Here is a 15,701-nt window from a genome sequence, read left to right as displayed (position 1 = left end):
GCTTTTTCTGTGAACTGAACTCCCTAGTCCCAGCTTCATGCTGAGCATCTCTTGCACCCACCTCCTTTAGCCCCAGTAGAGACTAAAGACTCTGGACTCCAGCTTACCATAGATGGATCACAGAAAAAATTACTTAATTTACTTTTTTTTCTGTACGGTATTTTATTTTTTTTTTATTTTAAGTCTGTAAAACGAAGGCTGTTAGAGCTTTGACATCTCAGTCTTTCTGTACCATTCCTAATTCCACAAACCTCTGCATGGCTTTCCCACTTGGCTTCCAGTTCATATGACAAAGAAAACATCCCACTACCCTCTCTCTGTCAGGCCATTCGTCAAGTGAAAGCAAACAGCCAAAAAGAATAGATATCAGCCCAGAAGCACATCTCCACTAAGTCTTATCACCTCTTCCTGGCTGGAAAAACAAAAGAGCTATTCTGGATGCCAGGAACGCCCTTTAGAGCTTTGATGCTCAGAGAACTGGAAACACACCCACATCACCACTTTTTCTGACATGCCACAAGATAGATTTTCAGTTATCTAATTTAAAAGCAGGAATATGTTATTTCAAATGTCTTTGCTTGGCTGTAGTTATTTTCCTTTGAATCTCACTCAGTGGCACAGCACTGGGGGCAGGTTCTGCTGCCTTAGCTCATGAGGATAAGTGTCCCTCTGCCCAGGTCACTCTTCCACAGTCCATCAGCTCCCTGCTTATTCCAGCTATGTGCATCAACAATAATCTCATGCTGCAGATAAACACTCACCCAAATGCCCCAAAAGCAGGTTTTGACACAGTAATGGCCTGAATTCCCCAGATGACATAAGCTAGATCTCCAAAATCTGCAGGAGAGAAACACAGATATCTCTCCCTCTGTACTACCATTCCTGCCTCCTAGTTTTCCTTGAGATTTTAGATGTTTACTTTTCATCTGAAGGAATCATACTGGAGAGATTAAAATCTAACATCATCTATCATTCCTAGAGATTATTCTATTTCACCAATAAAACAGTATTCTTTAATGTCATGATGTTACAGCACAACCAAACCCATTAAAACACTAACATGACTGATTTACATGGATTTAATTGGCTAGTGTATGCTAATGTGTCAACAAGGCAGACAAATTTTGTTCCACTTTGTTAGAAGAAAGCTGAGAGTCTAAAAAAAACAAAGGGACAATTTAAAGCTGACATTTATACAGCTCTAATAGTGCCAGTGCTTGAGGCACATACATCATGAGAAGTTACTACCAAACACTAAAAGCACAATGAGCAGCAAAAGACTAATGAATTCTGAGCCCATCTGAGAGAAGGATGCAGGGAAAATGGAAAGCAGGCTTCAAGGGCTTAGCTCTGAAGTTGGCAATACCCTCTGTTGTCCATGTTTCCTGCAGCAGCCTCTAAAGAATTCAAGTGTTAACTCGGATCACAAAGAGGGTTTTGGTTTTGCTTTTCAACTCAGCCAGCAGTTCAGCAACCAGAACACCCAGCTGCCCATATCAATCTGCTCTATTGAATCCAGAAACCTACTTGGGTTTGTTTTAGTCTGAGTGAATACTACAGGGGTTATAGATTTGATTTCAATTGCTATTAACAGGATGTAAAACAGGACATTAGCCTTTTACTGCAAAACTTTCAGCTCTGTGTGTAATAGGAAGACTCACATTTGATCCATAGGATCATTTTGCATTTCCAAACACTTACCCAGGAAAGAGCTGGGCTGGTGAGCTCTGCTTAGTGACAATTCAAGGAAACAGTGGGCTTTATTCCTTCCCATATGCTCTGTTCCTATAGAGGTAGAGTTTAAATTTTACCCATCATTCCAGCACTGCAGTTCAACTCAGGAACTCAGGACTTTTTCAAAATCTCCCTGCTTGGGAGATTCAGAACATTGCTGATCTCAATTTCAAGGTAAAAAATTAAGAAAGGGACAAGTTTTCCAGTCATCTTTGTAAGAAAAAGAGAATATTATCCCTCCACATCCTTAAGTACAGAAAACAAGGGCAAGGGGGGAGGGGGGTAGTATTTGGGAACACTGATCAAGACAACTTGTGTATTTTTAAGTGAAGTAATTATCAGTAGTGCTGAAAACATTCACAGACCCCAGTGACAGGGAATGCTAAAGAGCATCCAGGTTTGTGTGAAAACATTGAAGCTCCTCATAGCTAGAGGACCTTTACTTGCAGAGCTGAAAGATCAAAGATCAAAAGACAGCTCAATTAGACTTTAAAGACAGACATTTAATTCTCAAATTGCAACCTCAGTTCACCTGTTCAGTCCCCAGAGGTAACACAGATATGCAGCTGGACTTAAGAGCAGTTATGGGATTTCCAGGGCAGTGCCAAAGCCATCATTTTCACTTACTGAGAATAAAATTGATCTGCTGGTAAATCATTCTCTCCCCCCAAGATTGTTTGGACAGTCTAATTTCATACAGTAGGTTCTGCTTTTCAATTTCGGCATGTTCATAACTCTTGCTGACATTTATCACACTTGGATCAAGGGGAATGCTCCCATTGTAGTTCAATTTTCTTTGTGAATTCACATCCCACATAAAAAATTCCATTTAAAAAGCTCCTCCTGTGCAGTTAACTGATGAGCATCATGAGATGACTATTTTTATTCTTGGATGAGTTTCATGACTATTCAAATATACATTTCTGTGACAGTACAACTCAAAAGAAGATATATTGAAATCAAGAAATTTTCAGGAGTGTTTTAGAGACCAGTGCTGACAGAGGCTAAGGAAGAAAAACAAGGGAAGAAAAGCAGCTGAAGACAAACAGAAACAGCTCCATGCCAAGCCAAACACCCAAGGAGGGGCAGAACAGGCATTAAAGCTTTTACAGCCAGTTCAGCTGATGCCCTGGCTTCCAGCCCTGCCCTGCCTGGCTCACTGTCCCTGGGACTTGTCCCTCTCTACTTTCAGGTGGCAAAAAGTTAATTAAACATCATCAGAAAACTGATTTTTCAAGAATAATACATAAGCTGCATCTTCTTCTGCTCTGAGGAAATCAGTATTTTGTGCAGCTCTGCCTACCCAGCAGTCTGACGTGCATCCCACAGACGTGTGCATTTCACCAGAGACCTTTTTGAAAGCACTGTAACCAAATTATTTTCCAGACTTACGTGAGTCGTTACAAGCCAGACCTAGGAGTCAGTGAAAATGAAGATAATTTTAGACCATTTAATAAATCAATTTAAAAAATAAAAAAAAAAAAAAGAAATTTCTCATTTTGGAGGAAGAGAGGAAGAATTCCTGGAACTGACAATGGCAGAAAGTAACTGAATAGCCAGGACTTCCTAGAGTGATGATATTTGGGACAACCTTGCTAGTCAAAAGCCTGGAAGAGGTGGGATGTATCTGGAGCAGACATCCATAAAAATCTATTTCTGGTTTCCTTGGGTTTGTAACATCCATTCAATTTCCCAGGCTAAAATCCCACCCTAATTTTAGAGGGTTTGGTATTGGAATAGTAAGTTTAGTTCACCTACATTTATTGACTAAGATCTTTACAAAGGAGATTTTCATAAAAAACGGGCAAGGAAATTCAGATGAGCTTAATTCACTGCATAAGGAATGTTAGTAATTCTATTACAACCTATGAGATCATTTAGGTACACAATACTTAACTCATTAAGGAACAGTAATCATCATTTGTCCAAGAAAAGACCACAAATGCACCTCCTCAAATTACTGTCTGCAAAGAGATGAGCTTATTCCTCTTGCTCTCCAGGATACTGCATCAACACTGTACTTGGGAAAGCTGGGGGTACCAGGCTGTGGGTACATGATCCCCTGAATTCAGCACCTAACACATTAGTTAAAAGAAAATAGATATAAAAATAGGTCAAGAAACTATGAAGGACAAATCCTAGAAGTTTAACAGAACAAAAAAGAAAAGCTTTGGAGACTTCAAAGTATTGCATCCTTGCAGAAAATGACTTAAAATATTCTTCACACAGAGACAGTGTGCTATAAATACTGCAATAACTCAATGAAATAAAATTGGTCATTTCTTCTTACCCTACCACAAAGACACACCCCTGCAGCTAAAAATAATGATATACAGACTGATGTTTATTAGAAGTAGGCAAAATGTTATTAATTTCATACAGTCTCAGAAGCACTGTGCTGCCTGAGCTTACTGAATATCAGATGACCTTGAAAGTGCCTGAGTCATGGACAGCTCAAGCTGCAGCCTAAACCACCATCCTAAATCTTATACATCGCCACGTACTCATTATCTGGGCTTTGTACTTTCCTACCACTGAGGGATTTTCACATAAATTATACAGGAAATGAAGCAAAATGCAATTACATTCTCCAACAGCTCCAAGGCAGATAGATAGCAAAGGCATGCAGCACAGTTCAAGAGTCAGCTTTCAACAAATGTCACCTATTAGGAGGAATCTAAATGAAACATATATCACTAAGCCTCCCACTTCTAAATTATATCATTATCTCATCACTAGGATAAGCAGTTATAAGGTTACAGCAACTTCAAATAATCAGCTTTCAAACAGATTTCTCAAAGGGACTTTTCATCTTTGCTTTTACACATCACCATTTGGACTTTCACATATACTAGAAAATTCTATTATACTATATTAAATTGAGTTATCCCAATGAAAACATCTCTAGTAAGGTTAAGCCAGACACTTAATAATCCATTAGCACCCTCGGTTTTTCAACATAACAAGTTTTCTCATAATGGCTTTTCAGTCTCAAAAGGAAAAGACACAGCTATGGAACTTCTGAGTGTTCTGAACTGATGGGATTCAGCTGAACAGTGGGAACACTGCAGTGATGAATAAAATCATACTTTTTCCACCGCCTTCAGTGGATGGCAAGTCAGCCCCACAGCCTTTGCATTAACAGCTCCTAGCCCAGGTCCTAGGAGACCACGTGGAACACTCACATCTTCAAGGGAGGATCCTTTCTTAACCCATTTTTTATAGTGAAGATCTTGGACTTTTTTGTTGCTTGCATTTGGGGGGCTTTTATGGGTGCTACCCTCAGTGCAAAAGCATTAAAAACCCAATACAAAATGCAGTTTACAAACATTAGGTAAACACTAACAAAATCTTGATACGTATATTTCAAATAGTCCTTTCTTCCCAGGATCTCACCATGCAAATACCTTTATCTGCTGCTGAATTAATTATCACTGATCTTATGGACATCAGGTGTTTGAGGCCAAAAGTTACAAGAAAAGCCTCAAATCACAAAATAGTGAAAAGACTTTCTTAGTTACTGTGGTAATGATCTCCTTCCTGCCAGCACACATTAAACACATGCTGGTTTTTGTAAGTCTATCTTTGTGTTCACTGGTCTCACGGTACATTTTATTTCCTCTGTAGGTGGAATGTTTTGAGAAAGCTCTTTTATAGCCAGCATGGGCTTTGCTAAATTAACCCATCTAAGATTTGAGATGTGTTATGGAGATGCATATAAGCAGCCTCTAAGGCTCAGCTCAAGCAAAACAGTTTAAATCTTAATAAGAAAATTATGACTCACAACCTATCATTAATATTTAGCTTTTTATTATTATTACACAACAAACTAAGTCTGATTTCTTTTTTTTTTTTTTCACTCCCCTTTCTTGTATTTCCTGCTCATGGTATAATCATTAAGTTCTCATTACAGTATTTAATTTTCACACTTTTAAACACCATGATATTCTTCTCAAGGTTTTAAGATATGCAGTTCTTCACAATTTAAAAAGCTGACACCAAAATGCAGAAAATATATCAAAAGAAATAATTTTTTTAGGCTTAATTAAATGAGTGCGATCTCTTTGCAACTTCTAAATCATCTTAGCTGTAACTAATACTGATTTGTTTAATTGGGTAACTGGTTTAAAAGCTTAAAGGACTAAACTAAACCAGCACCAAGGTAGGAAGCTATTTAATTCAGCCTGTGCAGACCTTTAGCTTTGTATTGTATTTCAAAGCACATAAATGCGAACAAGAAAACAGAACTACTGAAAATATTGGTTTATGGTTTAATTAGTCCTTTCAGGATGTGTACTGTTTTTGAATAGATAACATGTCTATCAATAGGAAAGAAAAAGTTATGAAAATGGTGACATCTGGGAAAAAAATACAAAAAGAACATGAGTGAAAGTTCTTATAAAAAGTCTTACTTTTTATGAATAAAAGGATTTTCCTTCGAGGATCCATTTCTATTGTCACACAATGAATCTCCTGCCATCACAAACACAGATGTTCCCTTAACTCTGCACAAATGCCAAAAGCTCTTTGTCTTAATATCCACTCTGGGAGGGCTTCCATGCTAATAAGAATGTATTAGCATTTTATTAAGCAATGTTCCTGATCTGCTGCTGGTCCTTAGCCTTTCCCTCCTGTGTGGTCCCAGCCAAGCATTGCCCCAGATGAGCCTGGAGGAAGGCAAAGCACATCATGAGCTGTGTAGGGGGAGCAGGGTGAGGACAGCACCTTGCCCCTGTCTGTACCATAAATGTATTTGTGTGAAGAATTTGATGCATCCAGGGGTGATCAGTGGGATGAGAACCCCTTCACCTGCATGTGACAGGAGGATGAGAGTGCAGTCCTGATGCTGAAGGCAAACTGGAATTGCTGCCCTGAATGAAACGCCCTGGTAATTAATTTCACCATTAGATGCTGCTTCCAGCCCTGGGCGGGGGCAAAAGCCATTCCCACCCTTTTTGCAGGAATGAACATAAATCACCGTAAAATCGCGGCTCCCAGGAGAACTCGGAGGACTTGCAGCATCCCTGCGTGCTGGAGGATGCTGGCACCAGGCAGCCTTCGGATTTCTCCCTGCAGAGATCCGACCGCTCCACCGTGTGGCCAAGCTGCTCCCTCCGACACGGCTGCTCTCAGCTGAGGGGTCCCTTTGGGAAAGAAAATTCGGATTAACTCTTGGGAAGGAAGCAAAACATCCAAAAGAAGGTGTTTTCAGCCGGAAAAATCCCCTTCAATTGAATTCTCCAGATACAGTCACACGTATCTGGTTTAATTGCAGAGCAATGGATGGCCATAGATGAACCCAAGAGCACTAAAGTCACAGGAAAGTTATGTAAAAGGCTAGAAACAGCTAAATCCCCACTCGAAGTCCGTATCAGAGTTTAAAAACCAAAGGCCATTCTTTTCATTTGTTAATAAGGTGTGAGAAACTAATTAGGAAAAAAAACCACCTATATATTATGCAAAATACTTTTATTATCCTTCTTCCTCTCTGAGATATATAAACTACACCAGTTTTTCACTTAGGGTTGGGATTTTTTCCTTTACTTTTTAATATCAGAAGCATTAAGAATGGAATGTTTTTTACTTTAACCTTTTTGCTTAATTCTTCAGTGAACTTTTTAAGCACTACTTCTTCCATATAGTATATTAAGTGCTTAATATCTGCAGATGACTAGAAAAAGAAATATTGTTATTAACATTTATCAACAAAACAATAAAAAGAAAGGATATTTATGCTCCCATTTAGAGAAATAACATCTTCTGCTGAAAGGTGAATTTCTCATAAGTAATTAGATGTTTTTGATCTAAAGGGAGGCATCTGAATCTAATGAGTAATGTTTCCCAGAAATGTGACTCCATTGTCTAATTTTCACAAAACTAATCTCTTTCTTCTGGTAATGATGAATAAGAAAATCAATATATTGGAAGCGCCAGAACATAAAACAAGCTTGGAGTGCAGAACGTGTAATTTGTCACATTCATGGTCCTTTTTGAAGAATGTAAATGAAACAGTTGAAACAGCACTAATATTTCAACTGCCAGAGCATACTTCTGAAAATTACTTTCTCAGACTATTAGTATAATCCACTGTTTACTTATTGTGAAAAGTCTCCTTGAAAGAAAATTAAGGGGTGGTGCATTCAATACTGAGTGCTCTGCTCCTCCTGCACACCCAAACCAGACAAATTCTGTAAAACATCATTTTTTAAGTACCAAGTCCAGACATTTAAGTGTTCTGTTTAAACACAAGGAACTAATCTGATTTTCTCGTAACCTGATTTAAAATTTGTAACATAACCTAAAATGAAGAATCCAAATCAATGAGATTGGGAACCTGTACTTCTTTGAGGAAAAAAAAGCCAACAGAGTCATTCCACAGACATGCGCAGAAACAAAACAACTGGAATCTGAGATGAATGTAGCTAAACAAGATTCTGTCATTTGAGATGACATACACTGATTTCCTGGAACATTTAATATTGATGTGATTTGCTGCAGATCAGTTAGACACCAAGAATACCTGAAAGGGAAAGGTTCAAGTCACTGGATCATAAATCTCAATTTTTAGAAGGTGAAAATTCTCAAGCACCCATTCCTGAAGGTCACATCCTCCCTGTGGCCAGTACAGCACCTTGCAGGAAATTCTGTAGTGGAAAGAAAAATCAAGGCATGAAAGCAAAGCCTAAAACATTTGTCCCCTGATTAGGGGAAGTGTTTGCAAAGTACAACTTGACCTGAAGATTTTCTTTTAGTTGCAAACATTTTTGAGAACCCAGGTAGCCACATAAATAATTACTACACCTCTGGAAATTACACTTGTATTTCACTCTCATATCTCATCCCACATCTCAGATATGGTTGACAACTGCTTAATCAATTTATGGTGCTTTTTACACAAGCATAGGTGGTTTTGCTGTTTAATCTTTTTTATGCATCTGTGGGGGATAATAGTCTCTGAGCATTTAAATGAGTGCTACAATAAACTGCAATTCCCTGATCAAACTGCAAGAAAAGTAGTTTTGGTTTTCTTTTTTTTTTTTTAATAATTTTCTGTGCTTCAACTGAAGCACAGCTAAGAGAAAAACTTCCATGGGGGACCAAAGCCAGAGAATTTAGAAGGCAACAAAGGCTACAGCTTCTGTTCTTCACAAAGCCTTTTGACATGACCTCCCTTACATTTAGAACACAGCCACTTGTCACCAAGAAATCATTTCCACTCTGCCCACCAGGCCAAGGAAACAGGGTCATTAAGATCCAAACCTGAGGGCTGGAATCCTCCTGTTGTCAACTGGATGGTTAAACATGGTCAGTTCACCTGGGAATGGTGGTGGTGGGCCAGCTTGCTAGGGATCTGCAGGAACTTCCCCTAAGGATTCAAAGAAATTGTATTCAGTGTGGTTGGTGAACACATTTCTCACTGGCTGGGTGAACAGCCTGTGATACCTTTGTGTCCCAAGCTGCTGGTGAATCACTGGAAGCAGAAAGGGAAGCTTCTCCTGGAATATTTGTCAGCACTTCTGGGGCAAAAGGCTGGCTGCTGGCAGTGGGATAAGAATAGTCAAAAGGCATTAATTGTCCTTAGAGAAGAATCCATGAAGTGAATGGCCTGTACCTCCATCACTTCATCCTGTCAGGACAAATCAGCTTGCTTGGTCTCTGCCTTTCTGTAAGCTGAATAAACAGAACCCTCAGGAAAACAATTGCTATTTCCAGTGAAATGAGCAGCTGATTTGCCAAGCAAAAAACTGCCAAGAAGACATAGAGAGGAAGACAGTCAAACAGTTATGAAAAAGGAAATACCGTCCCCAAGTTGAATTTGGCTGGTTGAGTTGGCAGGATGGGATCAGAAAGGGTATAATCAGAGGGAACAGAATAACAGAATGCATCTGAGTCGACTGGAGGAGGAAACAGAAATAGATTGTTCAGCCTTGCAGCCTATTGGTGCTGCTGTCAGACACAGCCAACCCTTCCAAGGCTCCTTTGAGGAGTTGTGCGCTCTGCCAGGACACCAGAGATGGAGCTTCAGCATCAAAGGCACCTTTCCTCCTTTGCAGCCAGTGCCCCAGGCTCTGCGTGCTCACTCCTGTAGTAAGTCTGTGATGATGAGGGAGGGGGAAAATGCCCACGATCTGAACATAAGTGAGAAATCACCTACCAGTATGTGCAGTCACTACTTGCTGGCATGTGCTGTAGGACTCTGCCTACTGTGCCTCAGAAAAAATTCATTGTGACAGGGAAGCAAAGCCTGGAGATGAGCCTGTCCCAGGCAGGCTGTGCTGCTGCCCAGCTCAGTGTCCCAGCCTGGCTCTCCTGGGTGACCAGGCACAGTGTCCCCACGAGATGGCTGCAGAGGCTGTGGCATCGCAGTGAGCACGCAGAGCCCTCAGCTACAGGGCTCAAAGCACTCAAATGCATGTGGCTAGAAATTCCACTTTCAAAAATGCAAATCCTTGAGACATTTGTGAAAACATCATTAAAAGTAATTTTTTAAAAAACATAATTTAATAATTTGCCTGGTTTTTAGATTGCTTTTTCTCTTTCCTGTTTGGCATTTTGTTCTGCTCATTTTTTGGTTATATGTCCAACACAATTCAAATAATCAGCATCAGATTATTATTTCTTTCTGCTTTTTGAAATCAATCTTTTTTTGGGAAGTTCTTTTGAAGCTTCTGCATCTCTGTTTTCTGCAATTAGGCTCTTTGTGTTAATTACACTGATTGCCAAACCTTCCATCTCTCCCACGCTTCGCTGTCATCCACTGTTCACAGTGCCTGTTCACTACACCACCCATTCCTTTCCATTTTGGATTTTTTGGTACCTGGCCATGCCACTTCCTAGCTTGACACCAGCTGTGGGTCTTAAGCTCCAATTCAGCCAAGGAATATATGCATAATTCTAAACACAAGCTTGAGCAGGAAAAGCCTAGATGGTCACCTAGCCCTGGAAACTTTGCCCTGACAAGATCCACAGCACCTAAACAGCAACCTCAGCCAAGGACTGCCACTCCCTCTGAGTGGGAATAGCTGAAATCCAAGGTCTGAAACAGTTTTACCATGGGTAACACAAACACTTTAGTCCAGGGACTTCTACATGTCCTTATGAGAATTGTCATTTTCTGAGGTCTGAAGGACACAGTGCTGATTTTACCCTGGAAACCTCTTCTGCAACAGGTATTAAATGTCAAACAACCCAGAATCCCTTTTTTAGCCTATATCTAATAACAGCCTTAGTTTGGAAAGTCCCACAGAGAAAACCTGCATATGATTTCTCCAAAATCCATCTCTATCCCTCTCTTGGTGGAACCCTGGCTCGTTGTCAGGTTTCTCTGCCGTTCAGAATTGCTACACTTGTTCAAATCCATTAATTATTCCAATATTGGAGCAAACTTTGGCTAAGCAGTAAACCAAAGCCTTCCTATTCCTGCCCAGCTTTAGGCATGATTACTTACAGATTTATATCCCCATTTTTACCATGAACCCATTTCTCAGACTGATTCTTCTAAAGATTAAACAAACAATTGATGCCAGCCTGAACCACAACCTCAGCATAGAAGCCAATAACCTATTTTGTCCTTTAAATGTGCCCAACCATTAACCAATTTTAAAAAAAAAAATCTACCATCACACATATATTTAGTACATTTAGGGTTTTTGCATCCTTTTTTTTCTGCCCCAAGAGGGAACAAAATTATTCAGTGCCAGACTTCCATGGACCTTGTTTATGAGGAAAAGAAAAAAAACCTCTAGTCTAAATTTTGACCATGAATAAACCTTCATGGCCTCATCTAAACCCAGTCCCTTAATTTTCATTATTACAGTGTATGCAAAGTATGTGAGTCACACAGATATCCCCTTTGGATAAGGCCACAAAGACTTTGTTCTTAGCCCTGAATGTGCACATTTAACCTTCTGAAATCAATTCACGTGGCCATTACTAGCTGTTGTTTCATGCTTGTGGATTTGAGGCTTAGCTCTTATTGGAGGGTTTATTGATTAATTTCAACATTGAAAAAGCCTCATTTAGCCAGGGGGACATTTCTGGAGTTCAATTTTTGTAACTGAAAACCAACCATGAGAGTACATTAAAATGATCTACTTTTGAACCACTGAATCTTTTCATGGGAGCTTGCATATGGACATCTTTCACATTTATTTTTCTAAAAAACTTTCAGTCATTATGTAATTGAAATTAGACATGTATATAATTTCCACCCTGTTACTAATTATAGAATCTAAAAGGGATTCTCTTGTAGCTTGCTTGCAAGTTACAACCTCTAAAAAGTGTGACAATTAAGGCAGAGAGTTAAGAGACCCTCAAACAAGGTCCAGAACATGCCATGTGTAGGTTGAGGCTCTCAAACTGGGCATAAATACATGAGACAAATGCTAAACCAGGCAAAGCTGTTTATTTTAGAAAGATCTCATTACTGAAGCAGAAAGGACAGTTAATCACTTTGCTTCTGTTTCCCTGGGAAACTGTTCCATTAATGGCATTTCCCACCAAGAAAAGTTAGCACTTATTAATATTTTATTTGAAATTAAATCAAATTATGATCATTTGAAGAAAGTAATATAATTGCAATTTAATCTCTTTTCCATTTTCCCTTCTAATTTAATTCAATATGTGATAAGGAGTTTGAAAATCAGTGGGGGTGGATTTTTATATCTATACTTCTTAGTTGTGAGAAAAGAGTGGGTAGTTGTAAATATTTGTGGAAACTTTAAATCTTAAAAAACTAACATGAAAACATGGAACACTTTCATGTGCAATTCATAAATCAGCCTTTGAGGTGAAACAAAGTGCACTGCAACATTCTAAGATTTTTAAAAGTAGTTATAATTTTTTATCCAAACTTGGGAACAAAGGAAGCTGCAAAAGAAAGATTTATCAATAAACACACGGATATAAAGATTGTAAAAGCACATGATGGATAAGAAAAGAGTGAGTTACCCTGCTCATAAAATTACTGTTTTCTCCCTTTCACTGAAGTTCTGTAGTGGTTGACTGCAGAGTTTTAAAAAACCTGCTGAAAAACAATTTTATTAATATATATATATATGTGTGTGTGTGTATATGTGTGTATATATACACACACACATACACATACATACATATATATATGTATATATACATAAAATAACAAGCATTTTTAATCAGCGATGAACCCTAAAATTTTTTTAATATTTTACATTCTAAAGTATGGGTTTTTTTCCAAATGATGACACAAATTGATTTTAAAAATTAGTAGTAAATAATTATTAAAATATATTATGAATATAAACATTACTTTTATATCGATTTGTTTTAAACCAGAAACTATCCTGCATGTATTTCATTTTTCCAAGTGTGACATTAATATTAATATATCTGTATATTGTATAAAATTATGGAAATAACTGGAATATTAAGATTACTATGAAATTGTATGCATTCATACCACTTACATCTGCTGTCTGAAAGGGCTGTATCAGATATTCTGAGCAGAATAATCAAGTGCTGCAGGCTTTTCGAGTTATCTCTTTTTCCAGATATTACTGTAGTCATTATAAATGACACAACAAACTAAGCACTGAACAAAAGAAAACTCTTGGACTGAAAATAAATCTTGTCTAGTTGGAAAAAAAATCATGCCTTGAGAGTAATTCCTTCTCAGGACAGAAATGTAAACTGGCTTCCAGACAACAGCAGTCTCAGGAATTTCAGTCTTGGGGGAATCCTGGCAGGGCAGCAGTGGGTGAGGAGGATGGGATGTCCTCTGCACACTTATCTCCTTTTCATGTTGCCCAAGAAAGCCACATCTGTCTCCTCCTCTGGCAGGGACAGCAGTGCCCTGGAGGTGGTTAACCCACAGGATCCAAGAAAAATCTGTACATGAAAAAGAAAGGCTCTCCATCCCTTATTTGGCTAATTAAGGAGAAAACCAGTCTTAGCAGTTTTGAGAAAATCCAAGACAAATTTAAGCATCTGGTATTTTCCACTCATCTCTTCATTTGGGCTTTCTTGGCATATGAGCTGGATTTTTGGCTGATTTCCACTACAAGCAGAGAAGAGAAGAAGTCAAGAAGTGTCCTCACTTTCCCACCATTCATCTTCACTCTTTTCCAAAAATCAGTGATAAGGCCAGAGTAATCTCTGTGGGCATCCCAGGCATAGTGGAGCATCTGACTTCCTTCTAAAAAAACTTATACTATGTGCAGTTGCAATAATCTTGACATATTTTCTCCACACATCAAATTACTCGGAGAGTCTTGACGGCTCTTTTGGCAACTCCTTTTCCTGCTGCCTCCTCAGCTACAAAAGGCTGTTTTTCTTGTCAACCCTAGTTGCATTTGCAAAAAAACCCAGGAAGAGATTGCCAACAAATCAGCAAAAGAATAAAAATCTTCCCCCTTCCTCTTCAAATATTTTCATGTATCTACATTCTGAACAAATAACTGTGTGTTCCCAGGTTTAACCAGGAGTTGCACTCATTACTGAAAAAGAAAAATGTTGTGCTATTCATCTTCAAAATGATGGGGTGTGAGAAACATTCAGCCTCTTAACAGAGCTTATCTGACTTCATTTTATCAGGAACATAAGTTGACAACAGCTGATGACCAAAATAAGTAAAACCTGTTTCTTGCACATGAGGAATACAGGTCTTGCACACATTGCCATTAAACATTTCAGCTTCAGTCAAGCAGGACTACAGTGAAATGCAGTTTGGGGTCTCATGTTTAACACCAAAAGAAGAAATCACAGCAATATAAATTGCAGTTTGATCTCCAACACAGACAGTTTAATAGGCCATGATTTAGCAAAGCATTTAAGCAAATGTTTAAATCCCATTGATTTAAGTGGGATTTAAGTACATATTAAGTACTTAGCTGAATTGAGGCCATACTGTGAAGGGACTCTTAGAACAAGGAAAGCACAGTAGGCTTTAGGGATCTTTATTTACAGCTCAGATGTTTAACTTTGCAAATTTGGCTTAGGAACCTGTATAATGCAAAAAGGAGCCAAGGACAGACTGCAAGAACATTTGGCTGCCCGGGGTCACTTCAGGATAGTGCAACATACCAATATGGGATTTAGTTTCTAAAATGCTTTTATCCTGAAATTTACCACATATAATTTATAATTAAGCTGACCTGCCTCAATGTGTCATTCAGCAATTGTATGTACAGACCTCTGATGCTGCCAAATTTCTTGTGCTCTCATTTATTCTTTTCCCATTTTTCCTGCTCACTTTTAACCCCAACCTTCTGGTTGCAGGGTGAGGAGGAGGCATATGGCATTTGCTGTTTGTCAATCAACTCTCACTGCAGAACTAGAAATATAAAAAGCTAAAAGCAACAAGTGTTTCATCCTGGAACATGAAAATGCGTTTCCACAAGAGGGGATCAAAACAGATATTTCACTTAAAGGAGCTCTGTTAAAATGATAGAATTTCTCCCATAGATGTATCAAAACTGTGTTGTGTCTCTATGGACTTTGCTAAATATTGTAGCTGTAACAAAATATTATATTGACTATAGGGTGACTTTTAGTTATTAATCTTTTCTTCTTGACCCCTAATCTTATCTGACCCTTATATAAAACTTATCTAACCCTACTGACACTATTGCAGAAGACTGAACTATTTCTATTTATCTTGCAGTGTAGGAGTTTGCTCTTGGGGAGATGAATAATTCTTGTTGTCAGTTTTGGTTTGGTTTTTTTTTTGGAATCCAGAGAGCTCTGGAAACAGGAAACAGAACATTATATCATGTCCAAACACTGCATTTTGTAGGGAAATAAAAACTCAAGGTTTTATGGAATCACCTAATCATATATTACAAAATATTACTCTTGAGAGAAGTTCTTATGTAGCAGTATGCCCTCAGATATTAGAAACCTTCTTGGCACTGTTTTTATGGCAGGTCCAAATAACAACATGATCAAATTTTAGACATCTAAAAAAAATCTCTTTAATTTCACTGCTTCGG

General features: G+C 38.5%; 1 protein-coding gene across 1 annotated transcript in view; it reads right to left on the bottom strand.

Moving 5' to 3' along the window:
• Positions 1-15,701, bottom strand: part of TMC3 (transmembrane channel like 3) — a 270,584-nt gene that overhangs the window by 23,160 nt on the left and 231,723 nt on the right. The window contains exons 21-23 of the mRNA XM_064389310.1: positions 9,050-9,100; positions 8,255-8,378; positions 6,147-6,878 (exon numbers count right to left, since the gene is read on the bottom strand). The gene's annotated coding sequence lies outside the window, so the exon portion shown is untranslated. The remainder of the gene's footprint in view (positions 1-6,146; positions 6,879-8,254; positions 8,379-9,049; positions 9,101-15,701) is intronic.

The sequence above is a fragment of the Passer domesticus genome, chromosome 14 (assembly GCF_036417665.1).
Source record: "Passer domesticus isolate bPasDom1 chromosome 14, bPasDom1.hap1, whole genome shotgun sequence".
In the NCBI taxonomy this organism is placed as follows: Eukaryota; Metazoa; Chordata; class Aves; order Passeriformes; family Passeridae; genus Passer; species Passer domesticus.
Note: the sequence above shows the minus strand (reverse complement) of the source record. Positions and strands in the feature narration are given on the sequence as shown.